The sequence below is a fragment of the Heterocephalus glaber genome, unplaced genomic scaffold (genome assembly GCF_053883595.1).
Source record: "Heterocephalus glaber isolate CG9 unplaced genomic scaffold, H.glaber_assembly_v1.0 deba00001613, whole genome shotgun sequence".
Classification (NCBI taxonomy): Eukaryota; Metazoa; Chordata; class Mammalia; order Rodentia; family Bathyergidae; genus Heterocephalus; species Heterocephalus glaber.
This window is the reverse complement of record NW_028258384.1, coordinates 1,627,606-1,641,417: the sequence shown is the minus strand read 5'-3', so window position 1 is coordinate 1,641,417 and position 13,812 is coordinate 1,627,606. Positions and strand designations below refer to the sequence as shown.

Below are 13,812 nucleotides of genomic sequence, written 5' to 3'. Positions count from 1 at the left end.
ATATTTAGGTCTTTAACCCATTTTGATTTCAGTTTAGTGCATGGTGAGAGATATAGGTATACTTTAATCTTTGGCAAGGTGAAGCCCAATTTTTCCAGCACCATTTATTAAAGAGGCTGCTTTCCTCCATTCAGGGTGTTTGGCTCCTTTATCAAAGATGAGATGGCTGAGTGGGTCTGGCATTGTTTCTGCATCTTCTAATCTGTTCCACTGGTCCTCAGGTCTGTTTCTTTGCCAGTACCATGCTGTTTTTATCACAGTAGCTTTGTAGTAGAGATGCAGGTTGTGGATTGTGATACTCCCTGCCATGTCTCTCTTACCTAGAATTGCTTTTGCTATTCTGGGTCTCTTCTTGTTCCAAATGAATTTTTGGATTCTTTTCTCGAGGTCTATGACATATGCTGCTAGGATGTCAATTGGAATTGCAGTAAATCTATATAGCAGTTTTGGAAGTATGGCCATTTTCACTATATGAATCCTTCCTACCCAGGAGCAGGGGATGTCTGTCCATTTTCTGATATCATCTTCAATCTCTCTTTTCAGAGTGCCATAGTTTTCAGAGAAGAGGTCTTTGATTTCTTTCATTAGGATGATTCCTAGGTATTTCAGTTTTTTGCATGCTATTGTGAAAGGAATTATTTGCCCTATTTCTCTCTCAGTGAGTCTGTCATTCGTGTAGAGGAAAGCTATTGATTTTTGTGTGTTGACCTTGTAACCAGCTACTTGACTGAATTTGGTTATTAAGTCTAGAAGACTTTTGGTGCAGTTCTTGGGGTCTTCTATATAGAGTATCATGTCATCTGCAAATAATGACAATTTGACTTCTTCATTTCCTATCTTTATTCCTTTTCTTTCTTTCTCTTGTCTAATTGCCGTGGTTAATGTTTCCAGAACTATATTGAACAAGAGTGTTGATAGTGGACATCCTTGTCTTGTTCCTGATTTGAGTGTGAAGGATTTCAGTTTTTGACCATTTAGTATGATATTGGCTGTTGGTTTTTCGTAGATGGCTTCTATCAGTTTGAGGTAGAGACCATCTATTCCAATTTTTTGTAGGGTTTTTAACATAAATGCATGTTGAATTTTGTCAAATGCTTTTTCTGTATCTATGGAGAGAGTCATATGGTTATTATCCTTGGCTCTGTTGATATAGTGTATTACATTAATTGATTTTCGTATATTGAACCATCCCTGCATCCCTGGTATGAATCCCACTTGTTCAGGATGTATGGTCTTCTTGATGATCTTCTGCATTCTATTTGCCAGTATCTTATTAAGGAGTTTTGCATCTATGTTCATTAGTGAGATTGGCCTATAGTTCTCTTTTTCAGTTGGGTCTTTCTCTGCTTTGGGGATCAAGGTGATGCTTGCTTCCAGGAAAGAATTTGGGAGTATTGCTTCCCTTTCAATTTCACTGAAGATTTTAAATATTAGTGGCAGCAGTTCTTCTCTAAATGTCTTGTAGAATTCAGCAGTGAAGCCATCAGGGCCTGGGATTTCCTTAGTTGATAAGTTTTTAATTACATTTTCAATTTCATTGGTTGATATTGGGTTGTTCAGAATTTTTAGGTCTTCGTCGTTCAACTTTGGTAATTCATATGTATCTAGGAATCTGTCCATTTCTTCTGTGTTGTCCATCTTATTGGCATATAGGTTCTGGAAGTAGGTATTGATGATCATCTGGATTTCTGCTGGGTCTGTTGTAATTTCACCCTTTTCATTCCTAATTGCATGGATTTGGGCCTTTTCTTTCCTTTTTCTGACAAGGTTGGCTAAAGATTTGTCAATTTTGTTGATTCTTTCAAAGAACCAACTCTTGGCTTCATTGATTTTTGTGTCGTTCTCTTAGTCTCCATTGCATTGATTTCTTTTCTGATCTTTATAATTTCCTCCCTTGTATGAGCTCTGGGGTTGTCCTGCTCTTCTTTTTCTAGAAGCTTGAGGTGCAGCATCAGGTTGTTTAATTGGGCTCGTTCTGTTTTCCTAATATGCGTGTTCACTGCTATGAATTTCCCTCATAAGGCTGCGTTCATTGTGTCCCATAGATTCCGATATGTTGTATTGTCATTGTAATTTAATTGAAGGAACTGTCTGATTTCTTCTTTAATTTCCTCTGTGACCCATTGGTTATTCAGAAGTGTGTTGTTCAATTTCCATGTGTTTATGAATTTTTTCCAGTTTCTTTTGCTATGGATCTCCAATTTCATTGCAGTATCATTTGGTAATATCCAGGGGATAACTTCAATTCCTTTGCACTTACTTAAACATGTTCTATGTGTGGGTATGTGGTCTATTTTGGAGAATGACCCATGTGCAGCTGAGAAGAATGTGTATTCTGATTTTGTGGGGTGGAAGACTCTGTAAACATCTGCTAAGTTCATTTGTTCAAGAGTTCAATTGAGTTCTAGTATTTCATTACTTATTTTTTGTCTAGTTGATATATCTATTTGTGACAGTGGAGTGTTGAGGTCCCTCACTACAACTGTATTAGTGCATATATGACTTTTCATGTCCATTAGTATTTGTTTTGTATAGGTGGGTGCACTAGTGTTTGGTGCATAGATATTTATGATTGTCATCTCTTCCTTTTGGATTCTTCCCTTTACAAGATGTAGTGTCCTTCTTCATCTCTCTTCATCAGTGTTGGTTTGAAATCTACTTGATCTGCAAAGAGGATAGCTACTCCTGCTTTTTTTCGGGTTCCAGTCATGTGGAGTATTGTTTTCCACCATTTCATTTTCAGTCTATGAGTTTCCTTTTGAATGAAGTGTGTTTCTTGTTTGCAGAATATTGTTGGATTTTGCTTCTTGACCCATTCTGCCAGTCTATTTCTTTTGATTGGTGAGTTGAAACCATTAACATTGATGGTTATAACTGAAACGTATTGACTTGTCATTGCCATGACTTTTTCTTTCTGTTGGGCTCTCCCCCTTTACATTTAATTTCTTGTCATGCCAGATGGCTTCATTCTGCTTTGCTTCCTGGGGTTGTGATCCTCAATGGCTGTTCCTAGGATATTGTGTAAAATTTTTTGGAGTGCTGTTTTGGTATTCCCCAAGTTTCTAAGGTGCTCTTTGTCATGAAAGTATCTTATTTCTCCATCAATTTTGAAAGATAATTTTTCAAGGTACATCAATCTGGGTTGGAGGCTGTTTTCTTTCAGGGCTTGGAATATGTCACTCCAAGCTCTTCTTGCTTTGATGGTTTATACTGAGAAGTCTGTTGTGATTCTGATGGGCTTTCCTTTGTATGTGGTTTGTTTCTTTTCTCTGACTGCTTGTAGAATTTTGTTCATCTGTTGAGTTTCTGGAATTTTAACAATTATATGCCTATGTGTAAATTTTTTTTGATCAAGGCTATTTGGAGTCCTATATGCCTCACTTATCTGTAGGTCAAGCTCCTTTCCCCTGCTTGGGAAGTTTTCTTCCATTATTTCTGTGAAGAGATTTTTTATGTCATCTCCACTCTCTCCTGTTTCTTCATTTAGCCCAATCAGTCTTAGGTTATTCTTCTTTGCATCATCTAGCAGCTGCTGGATTGATTTCTCATGTTCCCTTATAATTTTGAAGCAATTTTTCTTTTCCTGGTCACTAATTGCAATCTTATCTTCTATATCTGAAATTCTGTCCTCACATTGGCTAATTCTGCTGTGTAGACTTTCAATGGAGTTTTTCATGTCCTGGAAATCTATTTGCATCTGTTTTATGGATTCCATTTGTTTCCTATGTTGCGATTCCATCATGTTCCTCAGCTCCTCTCTAGATTTCTTAATCATGTCTTGCACTAGGGGCATAATTTCTCCTGTTATCTGAGAAATTATTTCTGATTTCATTTTTTCCAGATCCCCTTTTGTTGCCAGTTCTGTGGGTCCAGGTGGTTGAGTATCAGAGTGTCCCATCTCATTTCCCTTTGGGGTTGCTGTAGGTGATGTTGAAGTCTTGTTTTGAGACTTATTTACATGTTTTCTCATTTCGCCTGGGGGGGGGGCTGTTGGCACCTGCATGGATTACCTCCTCTGAGCTGGGAGAGGTGGGACAGGGGCCTGGAGCTGTGGTAGGGGTGGTGACCCAAAAGCCCTTTCCTGTGGCCTGGGAGCAGCGAGAGGGATGGTGGCTGGGAAGCCCCTTCCTCTGAACCAGGAGCAGTGGGATTGCTGCTCAGAAGCCCCTACCTCTGGGCCAGGAGTGCTGGGGCAGATGGTGGCCTGGAAACCCCTTCCTCTGGGCCAGGAGAGGCAGCACAGTTGGTGGCCCAAAAGCCCTTTCCTCTCGGCTGGTAGCAGCAGGAGTGATGGTGGCCTAGAAGCCCCTTCCTCTGGGCCAGGAGCAGTGGGCCAGCGGCTCAGAAGCCTCTACCTCTGGGCCGGGAGCAGCAGGACTCAGTACTGTGGTCTGGTGGTCCAGTGTCCTCTGCATCTTTGTAGTGTGGAACCAGGTGGCCGTACAGAGGAGTCGGGTGGGGGGGTGTCCAGTGGATTGTTGCCAGGCCATGGGCTGATTCAGCATGTTCTGCATGACTGGGGACCTCGGTAGGGTGTGTGCAGACCTGCCTGTCTGCAGCGGGCTGATTCGTCATGTTCCACGTGACTGAGGAACTCAGTAGTGCGTCCGCAGACCTACCTGTCTGCAGCGGGCTGATTCAGCACGTTCTGCATGACTCGGGACCTCGGTATGGCATGTGCAGACCTGCCTGTCTGCAGCTGGGATCTCCTCTTATTAAAAAGCTTCTCCACTGCAGAATAAAGCACCAACAGAACTAACAGACAACCTACAATATGAGCAAAAATTTTTAGCAGCTGTACCTCAGACAACGGGTTACTCTCTAGAATATAAAAAGAATTGAAAAAAATCAGACCCCCCAAATTCAAAGACCCAATTCAAAAATGGGCATCTGAAATGAACAGACATTTCTCAAAGAGGAAATCACAGCAAATAAATATATTTAAAAATGTTCAACATCACTTGTCATTCAAGAGATGCAGATGAAAACAACACTGAGATTCCACCTTACCCCAGAAAGAATGGCTGCTATCAAGAAATCAACAAATAACAAATGCTGGCAGGGTTGTGGGGAGAAAGGAACCCTTCTCCATTGTTGGTGGGAGTGCAGACTGGTGCAACCACTGTGGAAATCAGTATGGAGATACCTCAAAGAACTAGGACTAGAGGTCCCATTTGACTCAGCTATTCCCCTGCTGGGTATCTTCCCAAAAGAATTAAAAGAATCATACCACAGTGATATGTGTGCACCCGTGTTCATAGCAGCAGAGTTTGTAATAGCTAAAGCTTGGAAGCATCCCAAGTGCCCATCAACTGCAAACTGGATAAAGACAATGTGGGTTTTTCATAAAATGGAGTACTACTCAGCTATAAAGAATGAAAAACTAGAGTCATTTATAGCTAAATGGATGCATATCGAGGCCATACTCTTAAGTGAAATAAATAGGATTAAAATACAGAATAGTTTCTCTAGTGTGAGAAACTGATAGTGTAAACAAGAGTTAAAATGATTAAAATGAATAATTGATAATTTGAAATAGGAAAAATGGTCCAAACACGAAGGAGTGAAGTGAGGTGAAGGGGAAAGGAAAAGAGGGAAAGGAAAAACTATGACAAAATAAAAAACATGGAAATGAAATCTATGTAAATAGGGAAGGGTGGAGGGGGAGAAGGGCACACAGGTAATGGAGGTAAAAATAAGAACCAAGTTACATCATGTACAGGTACAAACACCCAATGATAAATGTAAATGAATTGTATACCTAAAATGTACCAATGAAATTAATTTTTTTAAAAAAAGAAGAGCTTGGAGTGACATATTCCAAGCCCTAAAGGGAAACAGCTTCCAAACCAGATCAATGTATCCTGCAAAACCATCCTTCAGAATTGTTGGAGAAATAAAATACTTTCATGACAAATAGCACGTTAGGAACTTCATGAATACCAAACCAGTACTCCAAAAAATTTTAGACAATATCCTAGGAAAAGATAATGAGGATCACAACCCCAGGAAACACAGCAGAATGAACCCATCTGGCACAACAAGAAATTAAATGTAAAGGGGGAGACTCTAATGAAAAGGAAAAGTCATAACAATGACAAGTCAATACGTATCAGTTCTCACTGTCAATGTTAATGGCCTCAATTCATGAATCAAAAGAAACTGACTGGGAGAATGTGTCAAGAAGCAAAATCCCACAATATGCTGCATACAGGAAACACAATTCAAAATGAAAATCAGAGACTGAAAGTTAAAGGGTCCACCCACAATACTCCATGCGATGGGAACCTGAAAACACGGAGGAGTAGCTATCCTCTTTGCAGATCAAGTAAATTTCAAACCAACACTGATTAAGAGAGACAAAGTAGGACACCACATCCTTGTAAAGGGAACAATTCCAAAGGAAGAGATGACAATCATAAATATCTGTGCAACAAACACTAGTGAGCCCAACTACATAAAACAAATACTAATGGACATGAAAAGTCATATATGCACTAATACAATAGAAGTGGGGGACCTCAATACCCCACTGTCACAAATAGACAGATGAACTAGACAAAAAATAAGTAATGAAACACTAGAGCTCCATCAAACTCTTGAAGAAATGAACTTAACATATGTTTACAGAGTGTTCCACCCCTCAAAATCAGAATCCACATTCTTTTTATCTACACAAGGTTCATTCTTGAAAATAGATCACAAACTCTCTCATAGAACATGTTTAAGTAAGTGCAAAGGAATTGAAGTTATCCCCTGCATGTTACCAAATGATACTGCAATGAAATTGGAGATCCATAGCAAAAGAAACTGGAAAAAATTCATAAACACGTGGAAATTGAACAACACACTTCTGAATAACCAATGGGTCACAGAGGAAGTTAAAGAAGATATCAGACAACTCCTTCAATTAAATGAGAATGACAGTACAACATATCAGAATCTATGGGACACAATGAAAACAGTCTTAAGAGGGAAATTCATAGCAGTGAATACTCATATTAGGAAAACAGAACAAGCACAATTAAACAACCTGATGCTGCACCTCAAGCTTCTAGAAAAAGAAGAGCAGGACAAACCCAAAGCTCATACAAGGGAGGAAATTATAAACATCAGGGCAGAAATCAATTCAATAGAGACTAAGAGAATGACACAAAAAATGAAGCCAAGAGTTGGTTCTTTGAAAGAATAAGCAAAATTGACAAACCCTTAGCCAATCTCATTAGAAAAAGGAAAGAAAAGGTCCAAGTCCATGCAATTAGGGATGAAAAGAGTGAAATTAAAATGGACCCACCAGAAATCCAAAGGATCATCAATAACTACTTCAAGAACCTATATGTCAATAAGATGGAAAACACAGAAGAAATGGACAGATTCCTAGACACATATGAATTACCAGAGCTGAATGAAGAAGGCCTAAAAATTCTAAACAATCCAATATAAATCAATGAAATTTAAAACTTACCAACAAAGAAAACCCCAGGTTGTGATGGCTTCACTGCTGAATTCTACAAGACGTTTAGAGAGGAGCTGCTGCCACTACTGTTTAAACTCTTCAATGAAATTGAAAGGGAAGCAATACTCCCAAATTCATTCCTGGAAGCAAGCATCACCTTGATCCCCAAAGCAAAGAATGACCCAACCGGAAAAGACAACTATAGGCCAGTCTCATTCATGAACATAGATGCAAAAATCCTTAATAAGACACTGACAAATAGAATGCAGAAGATCATCAAGATCATACACCCAGACCAAGTGGGATTCATCCCAGGGATGCAAGAATGGTTCAGCATAGGTAAATCAATCAATGTATTACACTATATCAATAAAGCCAATGACAAAAACCATATGATTATCTCCATAGATGCAGAAAAACCATTTGACAAAATTCAACATGCATTTATGTTAAAAACCCTACAAAAAATTTGGAATAGATGGTCTCTACCTCAAATTGATAAAAGCCATCTATGAAAAATCAACAGCCAGTATCATACTAAATGGTCAAAAACTGAAATCCTTCACACTCAAATCAGGAACAAGACAAGGATGTCCACTATCACCACTCCTGCTCAATATAGTTTTAGAAACATTAGCCATGGCAATTAGACAAGAGAAAGAAATAAAAGGAATAAAGATAGGAAATGAAGAAGTCAAATTGTCATTATTTGCAGATGACATGATACTCTATATAGAAGACCCCAAGAACTCCACCAAAAGTCTTATAGCCTTAATAACCAAATTCAGTAAAGTAGCTGGATACAAGATCAACACACAAAAATCATTAGCTTTCCTCTACACGAACAACAGACTCACTGAGACAGAAATAAGGCAAACAATTCCTTTCACAATAGCATTCAAAAACTGAAATATCTAGGAAATAACCTAAAGAAATAAATCAAAAATCTCTTCTCTTAAAACCATAGCATTCTGAAAAGAGAGATTGAAGATGATATCAGAAAATGGAAAGACATCCCTTGCTCCTGGGTAAGAAGGATCAATATAGTGAAAATGGCCATACTTCCAAAACTGTTATATAGATTCAATGCAATTCCGATTGAAATCCCAGCAGCATACTTCATGGACCTTGAGAAAATAAACCAAAAATTGGTTTGGAACAAGAAGAGACCCAGAATATCAAAAGCAATTCTAGGTAACAGAGACATGACAGGGGGCATCACAATCCCCAAATTGAAGCTATACTACAAAGCTACTGTGATAAAAACAGCATGGTACTGGCAAAGAAACAGACCTGAGGACCAGTGGAACAGATTAGAAGATGCAGAAACGACGCCAGACACACTCAGCCATCTCATCTTCAATAAAGGATCCAAACACCCTCACTGGAGGAAAGATAGCCTCTTTAAGAAATGTTGCTGGGGGCTGGGGATTTAGCTCAGTGGTTTCACTGCCTGCTGTGCAAGCACAACGACCTGAGTTCGATCTGCGCTACCAAAAAAAAAAAAAAGAAAGAAAGAAAGAAAAGAAATGGTGCTGGAAAAATTGGGTTTCAACTTGCCAAAATTTAAAACTAGATCTATATCTTGCACCATGCACTGAACCAAAATCTAAATGGATTAAATATCTAAATATTAAAATAGAAATGCTGGGCTGGGGATGTAGCTCAGTGGTTCTATTGCCTGCCTCACAACCGCAAGGTTCCAAGTTCAATCCCTTGTACCAAAAAAAAACAAACTATGAAATAGAAATGCTAAACTGGCTGGAACAGAGGTTAGGTAGAACTCTTGAAGATATTGGTATAGGAAAAGATTTTATGAACACAACTTCAGTTGCCTGTGAACTAGCATAAACAATCAACAAGTGGGATCTCTTCTTATTAAAAAGCTTCTGCATAGCAAAGAAACCACCAGCACTGTGAAGAGACAAGTCATAATGTGGGAAAAAATCTTCACCTGCTCTTCCTCAGACAAAGGTCTACTATCTCGAAACTATAAAGAACAAAAAAATCAGACCTCCCACATTTAAAGACCCAATCCAAAAATGGGCATCTGAAATGAACAGACATTTCTCAGACAAAGAAGTAGAAATGGCAAATAAACATATGAAAAAATGTTCAGCATCACTAGTCATTTAAGAGATGCAAATGAATACAACGCTGAGATTCAATCTCACTCCAGAAAGAATGGCTGCTATCATGAAATCAACCAATAACACATGCTCATGGGGCTGTGGGGAAAGTGGAAGTCCACTCCACTGCTGGTGGGAGTGTAGACTGGTGCAACTACTATGAAAATCAATATGGAAATACCTCAAAGAACTAGGACTGGAAGTCCCATTTGACCCAGCTGTTCCCCTGCTGGGTATCTTCCCCCCAAAATTAAAGGCATTACACCACAGTGATATATGTCCACCCATGTTCATAGCAGCACAATTTGTAATAGCTACAATTTGGAAGCAGCCCAATTGCCCATCAACTCTAGACTGGATAAAGAAAATGTGATTTTTTATAAAATGTAGTACTACTCAGCCATAAAAAATGAGAAATTAGAGACATTTATAGCTAAATGGATGCACATTGAGGCCATACTCTTAAGTGAAATAAATAGGACACACATGTGTAAATACCAAATAGTTTCTCTAGTGTGAGAAACTGAAAGTATAAATAAGGACTAAAAGGTATAATAGATAATGTGAAATAGGAAGAAAATTGGGAAAGGGGAAGGGGAATTGGGAGGGATGGGGGAAAGAAAGAAGGGAATGGTATTAATATGAGAAAATGAAAAAATGGAAACAAAGTCTTTGTAAATAGGGAGAGATTGAGGGGTTGAAGGGAGCGTAGGGGAAGGGGGAAAAAATAAGAACCAAGAGAGATTATGTAAAGGTGCAAATTTCCAATCATGAATGTCATTATATTGTATACCTAAAATATACCAATAAAATAAAATTTTTTTAATTTATAAAATTTCAGAAAAGCCTTGTACCCAAAACAAGTACTAAAATTTAAAAAAAAAAAACTGTGCTAACAACTTTTACAATTCAGATATTTATTTTTATAACACCTAAGACTTCAAGATTTCTTATATTCAGTAGCTCTCTGGTTTAAGGCAGCCTCCCTCTCCACTTACAAAACAATTTCTGCCCCTTCAAGGACAAAGATCTCTGAGTTGTTTGGAAATTATTTCAGCCTGAAAACATTCTTCTACAAATCTCTCAAGCACAGAGTATGAATGTGGGACAGCCAGATTAATGTCAGGAATTTCGCTGTAAATTCTCTCATAACCTCTTTTCATTTGTTCTACCCTAATGGTAGGAGATTTCTAAAGAGATTTTAATAAATCCAAAATCATCTCGAATGCACTTTCCCCAGTTGATTCTAACACCATTACAATAGCTTCTTTACAAGTTTGTGGTGAAAATGAGTTACATCCAAGTCCTTAAGGCAATGCTCAGCTTCAGCTATGTCTCCAGACATTAAATACTCTTTCAGCAGCATATCAATCTCTTTAACAAGGTGATTGACAGACTGCTGCCCACCTCCTGAGCCCCACACACTGTCTTTATGCCTTCTGCCTTTAGACATACTCACCAGTACAGTGCCCTTATCCAGAGCAGCTCTAGCCTGTACACAATCTACAGTTCCTTTGTAACTGTCAATATAGGTATTACATAAAATTCCATCTCCAACAGCTCTAGCAATAAATTGGCCAACCAACTCTGGTGCTCTAGGGGTATCCAATGCTAATTCAGGGAGGCCTTTCAACAACTTGTCAAATGATTTCTTCACATCATGTGTGCTCATTACGGTCCCACAGAGGTCAGAAAGAAGCTTAGATGTCATTTCTCTGTGACTAGCCTTTCCCTCCAATGCTAAGGACACTGCCAACACTGGTACTCCACTCTTCATTTCACCAAGATTTAAATCTTTTAGCATTTCTGCAACTTCACTGGTATTTTCATGCTCAAAGTTTTCCTGTATAATTGGTGTCAATGTCTTCTCAAATGCCCTTTCATCCAAAGGCAAAACTACGGTTTCATAAATACAATTCACCTGATCATCATCATAGTTAGGATCTTTCACATCCACATCATAAACCTGCCCAGGTGTACCCCAGACCCTTTTGCCTCCTGCACCACCTTTCTTTGGTAGTCCCCTTCCTTTACCAGAGCTAGACCACCTATCTAGCAACCGTCCCTTCGGATTGGTTGGCACAGTTACTCCGCCTCCAAGGGCTTCACTTCCATTATCACTGACTGAATCTCCTCTGCCAGAGTCCCGGGATGAGTTTTTCCATAGTCGTCTTTTTGCCTTGGCATTAATTCTAGCTTCATTAATGGAGGATGCTGAAATCCAATTTCCATTTATTTCATTCCTTATTTCCTCAGTCCCAGTGTTTTCTTAATCACCAGAAAAGAGTCATTTAAATTATCAGGATCTGTGGTGTTCACATTCAGTATCTGCTCACTTTCTATTTCCATTGTTTCTTAGTTTTACTTGCACTGACTAAACAAATTCCCAAATGGAAGTCTTCTGTCAGAATCTGTTTATATTTGTTTTCAAATAAGCCCAACAAAATAGTCCCGGGTCTTTAGACAATGAAAACCCCTCGGGCCACTGTGGCCACCACTCGCCCAGGTCCCTGGTCTGCTGGCCCCAACTCTGCTCCTCAGCCTCAGCCGCTGCCTTGGAGCATCTCTGAGAACCTTTTTCTTTCTTTCTTTCTTTCTTTCTTTCTTTTTTCTTTCTTTTTTTTTTTTTTTTTTTTTTTTTTTTTTTTGGTACTGGGGATCAAACTCGGGACCTTGCACTTTTGAGGCAGGTGGCAGAACCACTGAGCTAAATTCCTGGCGCTTCTGGGCACCTTATTAACTGAAAGAACCATTAAGCCTCAAAAAATTCAAGATCAGAAGGGATCGATTGCTCACCTTAAATGACTTTCAGAAACTGTTAGGTGATATCAACTGGATCCACCCTAAACTAGAGATAGCTACTTATCAATTAAAACATCTTTATAAAACCCTACAAGGTGACCCTCAAGTGGACTCTCCACACACTTTGAGCGTGGAGTCCTCTCTGGAGTTACAGCTGGTAGAATCAATGCAGCATCAATACCAGGTGTATCATGCTAACATCCAATGTTCTCTTATCATATATGTATTCAACACTACACATTCTCCTATCTATTCTGTGATAATCAATTATTCCCCTATAGAATAACTTTATCTTTCTAATCAACTGATGAAAACTTTACACTTATATGAGGAACAAATGGCTAAAATTATAATAATGGAAGAATTCACTCTATTCAGTTTTTTGCCACTGATCTCTCTATAATAGTTTTACCCATAGACTTGACTCAAAATCCAATATTACCACAAGCTATATATTGGCAGGTGGCTTCTGAAGACTTCATTGGGCAGATTGATAATCACTTTCCTAATGATCCCCTTCTCCAGTTCTTTCTTAAACACCCTTGTATTCTACCTAGAATACCCAAGTTAATGCCAATTTTTAATGCACCTACTTTTTTCACAGATGGCTCCTCTCAAGGAAAAGTGGCCATATGGAGTCCAGATTTTCAGCATATCATTTTAACCTCTAACCTTTCAGTGCAGCAATCAGAAATAACTGCTATTTTGTTTGTTTTAGACATGGCACAACAAAATTCTATAAATACTATCAGCAACTCAGGTTATGCCGTATTTCTCACTCAAAGGTTCAAGAGTGCCACTTTTTTTTTTTTTTTTTTTTTGGTGCCAGGGATTGAACTCGGGACCTTGCCATTGCAAGCAGGTGGTGGAACCACTGGGCTGAATCCCCAGCCCCTTGAGAGTGCCACTTTGTAGGCCACTTCAGATCCACCTTTGCTTAACCTATTTTTCCCCCATTAAGTTTATTGGTACATTTTAGGTATAAAACACAGCTACATACATCACTGGGATCTTGTACCATTATATGAGTAGCTTGGTTCTTATTTTTTTCCCCTTTCCCTACCCTCCCTTCACGCCCTCCACCCTTTGCTATTTGCAAAAATTTTGTTTCCATTTTTTCCTTTTCTCATATTTTTTCTTTTCCCTTCTTTCCTTCCCCCTACCCCTCCCACTTCCCTGCTCCTTTAGACCTTTTCTTCCTATTACACAATATCAATTATACATTTTTAAAATTACAATATCAAGATCCAGAAGACATTACCACAGATTCTACAGAATTTAAAAGGATATAGAAAGCATATTACAAAAATCTGTTTTGAAATAAATTTGACAACTTCTAAGAAGTACCTTGGAAGACAAATTAAGGAAACTGACTCTGGAGGAAATATAAAATTTGAATAGTACCTATTAAAGAAAGCATATTCC

At 38.7% G+C, this 13,812-nt stretch overlaps 1 pseudogene; it reads right to left on the bottom strand.

Annotated features, from left to right (window-relative positions):
* Positions 1-10,541: 10,541 nt before the first annotated feature.
* Positions 10,542-12,191, bottom strand: LOC101711519 (programmed cell death protein 4 pseudogene; annotated as a pseudogene).
* Positions 12,192-13,812: the final 1,621 nt, after the last annotated feature.